Source organism: Lissotriton helveticus, chromosome 4_1, assembly GCF_964261635.1.
Source record: "Lissotriton helveticus chromosome 4_1, aLisHel1.1, whole genome shotgun sequence".
Taxonomy (NCBI): Eukaryota; Metazoa; Chordata; class Amphibia; order Caudata; family Salamandridae; genus Lissotriton; species Lissotriton helveticus.
Genome location: NC_136063.1, coordinates 1,724,300,623 through 1,724,314,270, shown reverse-complemented (window position 1 = coordinate 1,724,314,270; position 13,648 = coordinate 1,724,300,623).

The following is a 13,648-nucleotide window of genomic DNA, read 5'->3' as shown; positions in this document are numbered from 1 at the left end:
AACTCTCCTCATTAAAAAATGCCTCACAGCTTGAACTATGCATCCATTCTCCAGAAAAAACTTCACAAAAATTACTACGATTAACTATTCTCTTCCATCTACTATTTCTTTTGAAATCATAAATTGCCTTGTTTAGCTTCCTAATTCTATTGATTATCAAAATAAATAACTTACGTTTAATTTCAAATGCCTGATCAATAACTTTCTCAACTTTTTTTTTTCTCTTATAAAAAACCAGTTTCTGTTGACCTTTCTTAATATTTTTTAACAAATTGCCAATTATCCTGTTGCGGAACATTCGTTTACGAATGTCCCTAAACTGTTGTTTCCTTCTACTATCATGCACAGAGTTATCTCTTGCTCTAGCAGTAACATTTTTGATTGGCCTTTCCTTTCCATTTGATTTGCTTATCTTTTTATGGACTGAAACATTTTCTGTAGTAATATTTTTTTTACTACACATATTTCTTATGAAATATTTTGTGCTCTTACCCGGTGCTTTCTTCGTGACTTGACAAATCTTTTTGTTAGAGGACTGCTGCTTATTTTGTTTCACCTGCTGTCTTTGACGTTTTGCAGCCTTTCTCTGTCTTTCTATTGTTGGCATGGTGAAATCTTGAAATGATCTGCAGTTGAATCTGTGGTAAAATATAATAAAAAATGTTATTAACCATTATTACCAAACAGTAAATCAATAACAATGATCAAAAACTTAACACACTACTTGACATTTTAAATAGAAGATTTTTTAGTCCTTGGCAAATTTACAATACAGAAATAGCAGAAAAGAAATGACATTTATATTTATGTTACCTGTGCTATTTTATATGTGAATCTGATCTAATTTTATGAGCATATTTTAATATTTTATTGAAGACACTACACATAACCTGTTTTTGAAGGTGTCTTTATTTTTAAATTAAACGGTTTACATTTTTACTTTTTATTAATTATACATTTTAAAAATAAATGTTTATATTTCCATAGGCTCAAGCAGGTCAGCTTCCCACCCTATGTCATATAATTCGGACAAATCTGCATCCTCATCACGCTCTTCTTCATCCTCAGGATTTAAATCATCCAATGGATCAACATCCACTGATGTTTCAATTACAAGTTCAATGATGAGGTCAAAATCAACTGATTGCAGATTGTCACTCATGTTGATGTTGTCTTTATCTTTAAAGAAAGATAACAACAATGAGATGTTGCAGAGTAAGAGACAAATCTCAGAGATTATAATAGTAAAATTGTTTAACAAGAGTAATATTTTGCAGCTATTATTTAGCCATGTCCAGCAATGCTGATCAGGTGAAGACTATGTCTAATTTTTCAGTGAACAGGACTCATCTCTTCTTAACCTTGGATAAGCCTCACCGACTCTGTGTGTCCTGCACATACTTAAATGTAAAGGGGCAGATTTATGTTAAATGGCACATCCCCAGGCATGCACCAGTTAACGTGCACCGCTGCTCTGCCACCCATGGTGTGCCGTATTTACAATCAGATAGGAGAAAACTGCGTCAAAACCCTGCGCCTGCTTTAAGCAGGCATAGGTCTTGACGCAACATTGTGGAGATGGGGCACCCCTGAGCCTTGCTTGAGCTGCATCGCACTTGCGATACAACTCCAGCAATCACTACCTTTACATCACAGATACATCACGCATCTGTGCCATTTTTGCCCCATGATGCCCCGCATTGTAAATGCAGCACACCATGGGTGGCGGAACAGCGGCACAGGATGACTGACACATCCCTGGTGATGCACCAGTCATCATAAATCTATCCCTAATCTTCTTATCTTGTTACAGATGAACCGCCATATGTACCATCAAACTATTTTGCATTTCCTAAATAGCGAATTTTAAGGAATAAATAGCAATTCTTTACCATTCCTAATTTGCAATGAGCAAATTGCTAATTGCAAGTTACCCATTCATTTCCATGGGCTAGGAGCCTCATAGGAATGAAGGTTTAATTTGCGATTAGCAATTTGCTCATCACAAATTAGGAATTTTTCCAAGGGTGCAGGGGTGTCTCAAGAACACCCTGCTGCACCCCTGAAAAAGAAATTTGGGGGCATATGGCACACATACATGCCCTAAGGGCATGTATGGGCGTCATATGGCACCTTTTGTTTTTTGGAAAAAAAGCTTTTTGAAAAGAATTCGCAAATTACCACCAACTAGAAGTTGGTGGTAGTTTCCAAATCCTTAATGTCATTTTTTTACATATTTTTTGTTTGATACATTGCATTTAAGTAATCGCAAAATTTGCAAATCCTTCAGTGCAATCGCAAAATAAGGAATAGCAAATGTTGCTATTCCTTATTTTGCATCAAACTTGTTTGATACATACCATTTGTCTAATTAGCATTCACAAAGGCCGAAATTCGCAGAATTTTGATCTTTGCGAATGCTAATTAGCTTGATACATATGGCCCCAAGTGAGGCCTGTCTTGCAACATGGTGCATCTTTTGCATCACTGCTGCATCGGTTTCATGTGGTACGTTTTTTTTACACCATGACATATCTGCCTAAAAGCATCAATTTGTAATTTTGTCGCCTCATAGCAAATCTTTTGCACCGCCACTGCATCATAAAAGTGACGCACAGTGGCGCAAAAGAGGCATACACCTATCATAAATCTGTCCCTAGCATTTTAAATGATTAATCCAGGATGACGATAAGGTGTGGCCTATCCAGAGGTTTGTTTAAGGTGAGGCCTACTCAGGATTGCAGATTAAAGTTACGCTTGATGAAGAATACAGAAGAGATAATACATGTAAAGGCCTACCAATGAAGTAAGTGATTTGCACTTTATTTCGCCAGTCATCATAAATGTATCCCTAAGCTTCTTATCTTGTTACAGATGAACCACCATATGTACCATCAAACTATTTTGCATTTCCTAAATAGCGAATTTTAAGGAATAAATAGCAATTCTTTACCATTCCTAATTTGCAATGAGCAATTTGCTAATTGCAAATTACCCATTCATTTCCATGGGCTAGGAGGCTCATAGGAATGAAGGTGCAATTTGCGATTAGCAATTAGCTCATCACAAAATAGGAATTTTTTCAAGGGTGCAGGGGTATCTCAAGAACACCCTGCTGCACCCCTGAAAAAGAAATTTGGGGGCATATGGCGCACATACATGCCCTTAGGGCATGTATGGGCGTCATATGGCACCTTTTGTTTTTTGGAAAAAAATGCTTTTTGAAAAGAATTCGCAAATTACCACAAACTAGAAGTTGGTGGTAGTTTCCAAATCCTTAATGTCATTTTTTTACATATTTTTTGTTTGATACATTGCATTTAAGGAATCGCAAAATTTGCAAATCCTTCAGTGCAATCGCAAAATAAGGAATAGCAAATTTTGAATTAAGGACATTTTAAGTCATTTCCACATGTGCAGTGTTTTCAAATTATGATTTGAAAATCGTTTTTGGGGAAAAGTAATGGTTTGCAAATTTATGACAAGGACATAATGGTGTATGCTTCTCTATAAGGCATTTCAGTGTCTCTGATGTCATTTTTCCCATATTACATTATAAGACCTTTCCCCATGGAGCACATTCCTTGTAAATATGCTCCCACCTGTGCATGGTGAATTTAGATTTTGACTGTTTGAGTCACATAGCCATGTTAAAAGTGACCCAAATTTTGCAAACGCTTTAAAAAAACACATTCATGTGTCTTAAGGACATTTTAAGTCATTTCCCCATGGACAGTGTTTTGTAAGTGGCGCAAAAGAGGCATACACCTATCATAAATCTGTCCCTAGCATTTTAAATGATTAATTCAGGATGACGATAAGATGTGGCCTATCCAGAGGTTTGTTTAAGGTGAGGCCTACTCAGGATTGCAGATTAAAGTTACGCTTGATGAAGAATACAGAGGACATAATACATGTAAAGCTCTACCAATGAAGTAAGTGATGTCCACTTCATTGCGCCAGTCATCATAAATCTATCCCTAAGCTTCTTATCTTGTTAGACATCAACCGCCATATGTATCATATAACTATTTTGCATTTCCAAAATAGCGAATTTTAAGGAATAAATAGCGATTCTTTACCATTCCAAATTTGCGATGAGCAAATTGCTAATTGCAAATTACCCATTCATTTCCATGCGCCAGGATGCCCATATGAAAGAAGGTGCAATTTGCAATTAGCAATTAGCTCATCGCAAATTAGGAATTTTTCCAAAGGTGTAGGGGTGTCTCAATAACACCCTGCTGCACCCCTGAAAAAGAAATTTGGGGGCATATGGCGCACATAAATTTTAACAACATTCCTTTACCTCAAAACGATTTTCAATTCATAATTTGAAAACACTGCCCACAGGGAAATTACTTAAAATGTCCTTAAGACACATGAAAGTGTTTTTTTATTGCCTTTCCAGCATGGTTGGGTCACTTTTAACATGGCTATGTAACACAAACATTTAAAATCTAAATTTGCCATGCACAGGTGGGAGCATATTTACAAGCAATTTGCGCCACAGAGAAAGGTCTTACATTAAAATGGGAAAAATAACATCAGGGACAGTCAATTGCCTTATAAAGAAGCATACACCATTATGTCCTTGTCATAAATTTAAAAACAATTCCTTTTCCCCAAAAACGAGTTTCAAATCATAATTTCAAAACACTGCACATGGGAAAATTACTTAAAATGTCCTTAAGACACATAAAAGCGTTTTTTAATTGCCTTTGCAGCATGTTTGTATCACTTTTAACATGGCTATGTAACACAAACATTAAAAATCTAAATTTTCCTTGCACAGGTGGGAGCATATTTACAAGCAATTTGCGCCACATAATTCATAATTTTCTCCTTAAAGCACACTATTCTCTATCTAAATTAAAGAAATATTTTCTCACCTTAGCAAATACTTTGAGTTTGAAAACAGTCTCAGAAACACACCAATTTGTCTTCAGCAGAGCAAAAGGTATGCACTCCAGAGTCTGCAGCTATCAAAAGCACAGAAATGCTGTAATTCTTCACACATATCTCTCATGTCACCCAATCAAAACTCTTCCCTCACTTTTTTTTTCTGCCTTTTCTGCATGGCAACCACCTCTTGGAAGACTTCTGGTGTTTGCAAGTTCACACAACAATGTTGCAATTGAACTCTGAACTCTCAGTGCACCTGCATATCCAGTGCATTCTTTCATTTAATGATTTTTTATTGACCATTCAAAATACATCTTTCAAATAACTCATCCGTGCACCCTAACTTTCTGTTTTCAGCAATCAAAATCCACCAATCACTGTTACTGCTTCATGAACACAGAAACTCCACAGTTTTTTTCATTTTAAACTCTCATTTTTTCAACTGCCATTTCATTGCCACACTTCATCTGACTGCAGGAGAACCTTCTCTCACCATGTTTTCTGTCTGGATTGTTGGACATAGTTATATTCACTGGGCTCAAAGGTACACTGAAAACAGGAATTTACCTAACCTCAATTTACAAGATGTGGAAATTAAGTGGTTTGGCCACAGAGGATTAAAATGTCACCAATTGATACCATTGGTGAAAACCTTTATGCATTTGCCCAAACCTGACCTGTTAATTGTGCACTGTGGAGGTAATGACTTGGGCACTTTGACTGGTGTAGGTCTGGAAATGCTTTTAAAGGACACCTTTGAGCAATTAATGGCACTTTTTCCTCAGACTGCCTTGGTATATTCAAATATATGCCAAAGACAGAAATGGAGGTGGTCAAACCAATTTTGTCCACAAATTGAGAAGTCGAGGAAGCATGTAAACAAATCTGTTTCAGCTTACATGAGAGACCATGGAATGGGCTCCCTGTACAACAATAACTTGCGTTACTACATGCAAGATATCTACAGAGGAGATGGAGTTCACTTCTCAGATGAGGGCAACAGAATTTCCACTCTGAATTTAAGAATGTGCATTGGTACCTACTTATAAGTACCTAAATGTACCATAAACCCAAAAGCTCTTCTCAGAGCTACCCTACATCTGATCACTCACAATTATTATTTTACTCTAACATTTTTCACTAATTTTCAACAAAGTACGCTCCCTGGGGCGCTACCCGGTACGCGAACCGGGAGCTAACCTCGCGAAATTTTTTTAAAAAATGGTTTTTTTTCGCACATATGGGCCTCCTCAGCCACCCTCACAAAACCTAGGGGGTCAAGATAAGTCTACCGTGCCCCCTTCTACCCATTCTGAACATTATTTGCCCTCCATCTTGTATCTTAATTCGACCGAAACACAAAATGGTGGACTCCCATTACGCTTAAGGTTCGCGAACCGGGGCGCTCAACGGTTCGCGTACCGGGTCGCTCCCTGGGAAGCGCACCATCAAAAAAGGTGGGAAAGTAGTTCACAGAAAAGCCACTGGAGACAATTTCACCAAATATAGACTAGCTCATACTACATACCAATCCCTACCATTTTCACAAATTTGATTGGAATTCCATTTAGCCATTTAGCCTGTAGACCTCTCTAAATACCGTGAGGTAAATTACTTCACAAAACACATCTGAAGTGTTGGAATTGACAACCAATTAAAATGTTACTTTCATTTTCTACTTTTTTTACCTGACATTTGATTGGTTATATACCTGAATATATATAAAGGAAGAGAAGAAAACACAGCCATTTTGACTACTACTTCTTGGTGTACATTTCAATAGGATTTTCACTAATTCCTTCAACTTCTATCTAAAGGTAAGTTTTTATTTTTAAAACTGAAGTATATTGTGCACTATAAGTTAATATGGTAAACTTTTTCTGATAGTTATATACTATCCCTCTGTAGTAGTTATAGATTTAGATAGACTTCTCTGTTATAGTTATGGATGGAGTTAGGCTTCTCTTGTATAATTATGAATTTACTTACGTTAAATCACATACACTTTTTTATATTCCTACTTCCACTCTGATACTATACACTGCCCAAAATTAATCCCAACAGTGCCCTATCTCTACTAATATATATTTTTTTAATCTAAATTTCAGGCAAAATGGAAGGCGAACAGAAAGTTGAATTTCAAATTGTCCTGCAAGAGAGCAGCCAAGAAATCAATGATGAAAATGATATTGAATTTTTCGATGAAACTTTAGACAAAGAACTACTGCAATGTGTACAAGCAGTAGATAACCTCCTTGAAAATGAGGACATTTTACACCCTCAGAGACTACAATGTATATTCAATGATAATTATGAAATTTCTGACAATGAAATGTTAGAAAGTTTAATAAATTATGAAACACAATCACAATAAAAAAAATGCTTAAAAAATAAAGAAAATAAAAAATAATCAACAAAACCAACAATCAATTAACATACAGCATTTGAAAAGTCTATCATTCATTTTTCCTTGCAGTACGCTGCCCAGAACGCTTCCCGGTTCGCGGACCGGGCGCTCCCCACGCAAAAAAAACAAAATTTTTTTTTAGTTTTTTTTGCCCCGCGGGGCCCTTTTAAAACCTCCACATTAAACCTAGGGGGTCAGGGAGGATCTAGTATGCCCCCTTATGGTTATTTCCCCCTTTGTTTTGGCCTCCTCTTGTCTCTCAATCCTACCGAGAGACAAGATGGCGGCCACTCCGGACTGTTTAGAATGTTGACAGACACCGGAGAGCCAATCAGCTTAGCTACGCGAAGTTCCGGTACGCTTAAGGTCCGCGGACCGGAGCGCTGCCCAGAGCGCGCTTACAGATATATATCTTTTTTTAAACGTTAATTTCTCAAAATCCACTGGAGCACATATATTGAGACCTAGAAAAGGCACATCGGGCTACCAGTCCCTACAATTTTGCCAAGTTTCATGCAAATCCATTCAGTCGTTCGGGCTAAAAGTGAGGCCAACCGCCCTATGGAAAACTCAATGTTAAAAACACGTTTTGGGACCCCCCTTTTTTCTCAGCCCCCCCTTGACGAACCCCCCCCAAATTTCCAAGGGCTGCTCAGAAACAAAATGTTCCATTTTCCAGAAAATTTCAGCCAATTCCGTCCACAAACGCCAAAGTTATTAGACATAGAATTTTCAAAAATCCCATAGGGAAAAAATCCTAACTATATATACCTACTGGCGACCGCCAGTAGGTAATATAGTTAGGACCGAGCTACCATAGGAAATCCGCAACACTCTATTGGGAATAACTTTGGCGCCGGTTGAGGAATTGGGGTGTAATTTTCCAAAATTTTGGCCAGCTCCGCTCCGCTCCTTCCCTGCAAGTTTCGGGGGGATTCGTGAAGTGGGGGCCTTGAAAAAAGGGGCGTCCCAAAACGTGTTTTCCCCATATTAATTTCCACAGGACGATCTGACAATGCTACAGCCCGAACCGCTGAACGGAATTACGCCAAACTTTGCAAAATTGTAGGGACTGGTACGCAGAAGTGCCTTTGCTATATTTGGTGAAAATTGCTCCAGTGTTTTTTTCGAAAATTAACTTCAAAAACACATATATAACTATAGGCGCGCTCCGAGCGCTCACCGGTACGCGTACCGGGAGCGCACCCGGCGCGCTACGGGAGTGCGCGAGCGGAAAGCTGATTGGCTGTCGGATGTCTGTCAACATTCTAAACAGTCCAGAGAGTCCGCCATCTTGTGTCTCGGTAGAATCGAGACACAAGAGGTGAAAATAAAGAGGGGGAAATGATTAAAAGGGGGCAGGGTAGACACCCCCTGACCCCCTAGGATTTCTGAGGGGGGCCTAGAAGGACCCTGAATGGCAAAAAAACTATGTTTCTTTTTGGGAAATTTTCACGAGGTGAGCGCTGGGTGCGTACCCGTGTACGCTCACCGGTACGCGCACCCTGAGCGCACCACGGGGAAAAACAGTGTAAAAAATTAGAGTACAAAATAACTTAGAGTGCTTAAAGGTAGGAATGCTCTGAAAAGAGCTGTTGTGTTATGTGGGTGTTTTTTGTACCTACAAGTAGGTACCAATGCAGAGTCTCAAATTCAAGAGGAAGACTCTATTCCCCTCATCTGTAAAATGTACACCATCTCTCCTATAGATGCCTTGCATGTTGTAACGCAAGTTGTTGTGGTATATGGAACTCATACCATAGTCTCTGAGGAAAGCAGAAACTGTTTTATTCACATGTTTCCTTGCTTTCTCAATCTGTGGACAAATTGGTTGGACCAGTTCCATTTTTGCCTTTGGCATATATTAGAAAATACCAAGGCAGTTTTTGGAAAAAGTGACATCAATTGCCCAAAGATGTCCTATAAAAGCATTTCCAGACCAACGCCAGTCAAAGTGCCAAAGTCATTCCCACCACAGTGCACAATTATGAGGTCAGGGTGTGGTAGATGCATAAAGGATTTTATCAATAGTATCAATTGGTGACTTCTTAATCCTCTCTGTCCAATCCACACAATGTCCACATTTGGTAAATCAAGGTTGTAAATACCTCTGTTACTTGCAAATTTTTCACTCCAGTAGACAAAGCTATGACCCACAAACCAGATTTTTGGCATCTTGAAGGTAGATGTGCTTCTATTCAGATGAGTTGTGAAAATGAAATGGCAGTTTGAAAGTAGGAATTATGAAAAAAGTGGTTGAGATTCAGTGCACTTGAAAAACAAGAAATGATTGGTGCTTTCTTAAAATTCACCACTGAAAATTAGGATTCATGCTTTTTTTTTTAAAGAAGTCATTTTAATGGTTGAGAAAAGGTCATTTAAAGAAACAATGGACATGATTAGCTAGTACATTGAGAGGTCAAACAGCCTTGCTGGATTCTTTTGCAACATACTATGATGAACTTTTGAACTGTGTGCTGGGTTAGGTGGGAGTTACCATAGTAACAGGCAGAATGAGCACTGGGGGGATGGGTGAATATTATGTGAGTTTCAAAGTGTTGAAATGTACAACCAATTAAAATGTGCAGTTTGGTTTTAAATTTGTGTGGGAAGAATTTTGATTGGTTATGTACATGGGTCTGAAATGAGAGGAAATCTGTGCCATTATTGTAAGGCTGCAGTGACAGAAGCATTATTCAGAGATTCTGCTTAAGAAAATATGGTGTGTGTGACTGACACTGTACTACATCTTCCAAAGCACTTTTAAAGGTGAGTAATGATTCTTTTAATAAAGATAGACTGCTGTATGTACTATGGGGAATATTAAGAAGCATATTATGCTTCTTAATTCTAGCATTCTGTGTCATGTTGTTTTGTAATGCTGTTTAAAAATTGAATGGTGCATATTGGAAATGCATTTTGGAAATGAGTTAGGTTTCTGCTTTGTTTTTGTAGTGGTCATTTAAATGGGCAGTGCTTTGTGTCAAAAACAATTTACTATGGAAAATGTTTTCTGGTAAAATGTCTGGCTTTTAAATTTTGGTCAAGGTTCACACTGAGTGTCTGTTTGAAATAAGGAATTACATTTTCACATTTTTCAATAATGTTAGCTGTGCCTTCTAACAGTTTGCCTCTCTTAGCCTAAAGGATACCCTGTGTCTGTGTCTCATGTCACTTGGCACGTGCATAATCTCTCTTTTTCTTTGTGTCATTTCTCTCTTTGTGTGTGTGTCATGACATGTGTCTCATGTGCCTAAGATCACACTGTGAGTCAAGCTTGATTTTAAATGGAACTGGGTGAATAATATGCTTAGTTGATGTCTTTAAAAATATGGAAGTACATGTTTTTTTAAAGTCAGTTAGGCTTTACCATATGTACTAGTAGGGAATCTAAGGCAGCATGTCTGTTAGGCCTCTTACTTCAGAAATAGGCTCTAAGCTGTGCAATCAAGATCCAGGGTGTGCCTTTGAAATGAAAAAGGAATGTTATGTCTTGCTTATATATATGTGGTCTGTTTTTTGCCAGTAGACACAGTGAATAGTATGAGCAGAGACACACATATTGCATGCAGAGACAGACATGGTAGATTACATGTAACATCCTGGCCATGTGCCTAAGATCACACTGTGAGTCAAGCTTGATTTTAAATGGATCTGGGTGAATAATATGCTTAGTTGATGTCTTTAAAAATATGGAAGTACATGTTTTTTTAAAGTCAGTTGGGCTTTAGTATATGTACTAGTAGGGAATCTTAGGCAGCATGTCTGTTAGGCCTCTTACTTCAGAAATAGGCTCCAAGCTGTGCAATCAAGATCCATGATGTGCCTTTGAAGTGAAAAAGGAATGTTATGTCTTGCTTATATATATGTGGTCTGTTTTTGCCAGTAGAGACAGTGAGTTACTATTAGCACAAACACACATCTTGCATGCAGAGACAGACATGGTAGATTACATGTAACATCCTGGTCATGTGCCTAAGAACACACTGTGAGTCAAGCATGATTTAAAATGGATCTGGGTGAATAATATGCTTAGTTGATGTCTTTAAAAATATGGGAGTACATGTTTTTTAAAAGTCAGTTAGGCTTTAGTATATGTACTAGTAGGGAATCTTAGGCAGCATGTCTGATAGGCCTCCTACTTCAGAAATAGGCTCTAAGCTGTGCAATCAAGATCCAGGGTGTCCCTTTGAAATGAAAAAGGAATGTTATGTCTTGCTTATATATATGTGGTCTGTTTTTTGCCAGTAGAGACACTTATTGCATGCAGAGACAGACATGGTAGATTACATGTAACATCCTGGTCATGTGCCTAAGATCACACTGTGAGTCAAGCTTGATTTAAAATGGATCTGGGTGAATAATATGCTTAGTTGATGTCTTTAAAAATATGGAAGTACATGTGTTTTTAATGTCAGTTAGGCTTTAGTATATGTACTAGTAGAGAATCTTAGGCAGTATGTCTGTTAGGCCTCTTACTTCAGAAATAGGCTCTAAGCTGTGCATCAAGATCCAGGGTGTGCCTTTGAAATGAAAAAGGAATGTTATGTCTTGCTTATATATATGGAAGTACATGTTTTTTTAAAGTCAGTTAGGCTTTAGTATATGTTCTAGTAGGGAATCTTAGGTAGCATGTGTGTTAGGCCTCTTACTTCAGAAATAGGCTCTAAGCTGTGCAATCAAGATCCAGGGTGTGCCTTTGAAATGAAAAAGGAATGTTATGTCTTGCTTATATATATGTGGTCTGTTTTTTGCCAGTAGACACAGTGAAATAGTATGAGTAGAGATACACATATTGCATGCAGAGTCAAGCTTGATTTTTGATTTTTACTTCACAATTTTTATTTGAACTCTGTCTCCAGTATGAAGTTTTGCTAGCTTTTCGGAAATACGTTTCAAGTTAAAATACGGGTATTTAAAATCAAAAATACTACTTTTATAAGTATGCCACTAAATGTCTTGCATTATTTTTTACTTTAAATACATACTTTTTTTTCCGCACGCAGGAATAGCGATCTCGCTGCGCTCTCGGGTGAGCTTACCGGTGTGCGCACCCTGAGCGCTCCAAGACAATATGATAAAAAAAAACAACATGAAAAATACATTGAAAAATTAATTTTAGGAAAAAAAATAATAATTAATAGTTAGAAAAAACAGCTGCTAAAAAAAAATAATAATTCACTTTAAAAATCGTAGGTTACAAACTCGATATAGCAAGGAATTAGCTTTTAAAAAATCTTTCAAATTCACTGAAAAAACCATAGGTTTCACAATCGGTATAGTTAGGAATTAGCATTTAAAAAACCTTTGAAATTCACTAAAAAAACCATAGGTTTCACAATCGTTATAGTTAGGAATTAGCATTTAAAAAACCTTTGAAATTCACTGAAAAAACCATAGGTTTCACACCAGTTATAGTTAGCTGGACATTTTACTCATACAAAACCATTGAACTTCCCACGTTATAGTTAGTTGGACTCACTATAACTCGCGCGCCCGCAATCCACTGCTTATGATGTCACATATTACATCATTTATGACATGGTGAGTGACATCACTGATGACAGCACTGATGACATCTCAAATTACATCACTGATGACATCATCCATGCGATAATACGATGGACCTCCTCACACTCTAATCTAGCCTTTGATACACCCAGTGTTAAATACAAAATACCATTCCTGAAACCATTGACACACCAATACCAGTTACTACATACGCACTCACTGATTCCTAGGTCTACACACACATCCACTCATTCACCCATACAATCACTCATACATACAGACACTCATCAATACAACACTATCATATGCACTCATACACCTATACAGACACTCACACACTGCCACTCATCCATGGAGTTACTCACACATCTAGTCAGTCATGCAAATAATCATTCACACTCCCATTTCCTCATCTATACAGTTATACAAACAACACCTCAATTATACAAACATATACTAACACATACTTACTCTCTTATACAATCACTGATACAAGTACACATTGATCCATACAGCCACTCACACAATCACTGGGTCTCATGTATAGTCATTTATATATGCCAACTCTCACATGCACTGTGTTTTACATATGTACTTACTTGGACATGTAGCATTGAGATATCCATTCACTCACCAACACAGCCTAGCACACAGTCAACGGCCCATACAGCGGTTTCCTCATGCACTCTTGAACCCATACACCTAGTGAATCAACTGCTCACACATCTATGCACAGAGTCACACACCTCCTACCACCCATACACACATTCAGCCTCACATACAAATACTTGGGCAACCAATCAATAACCCATATAGCCACTCATA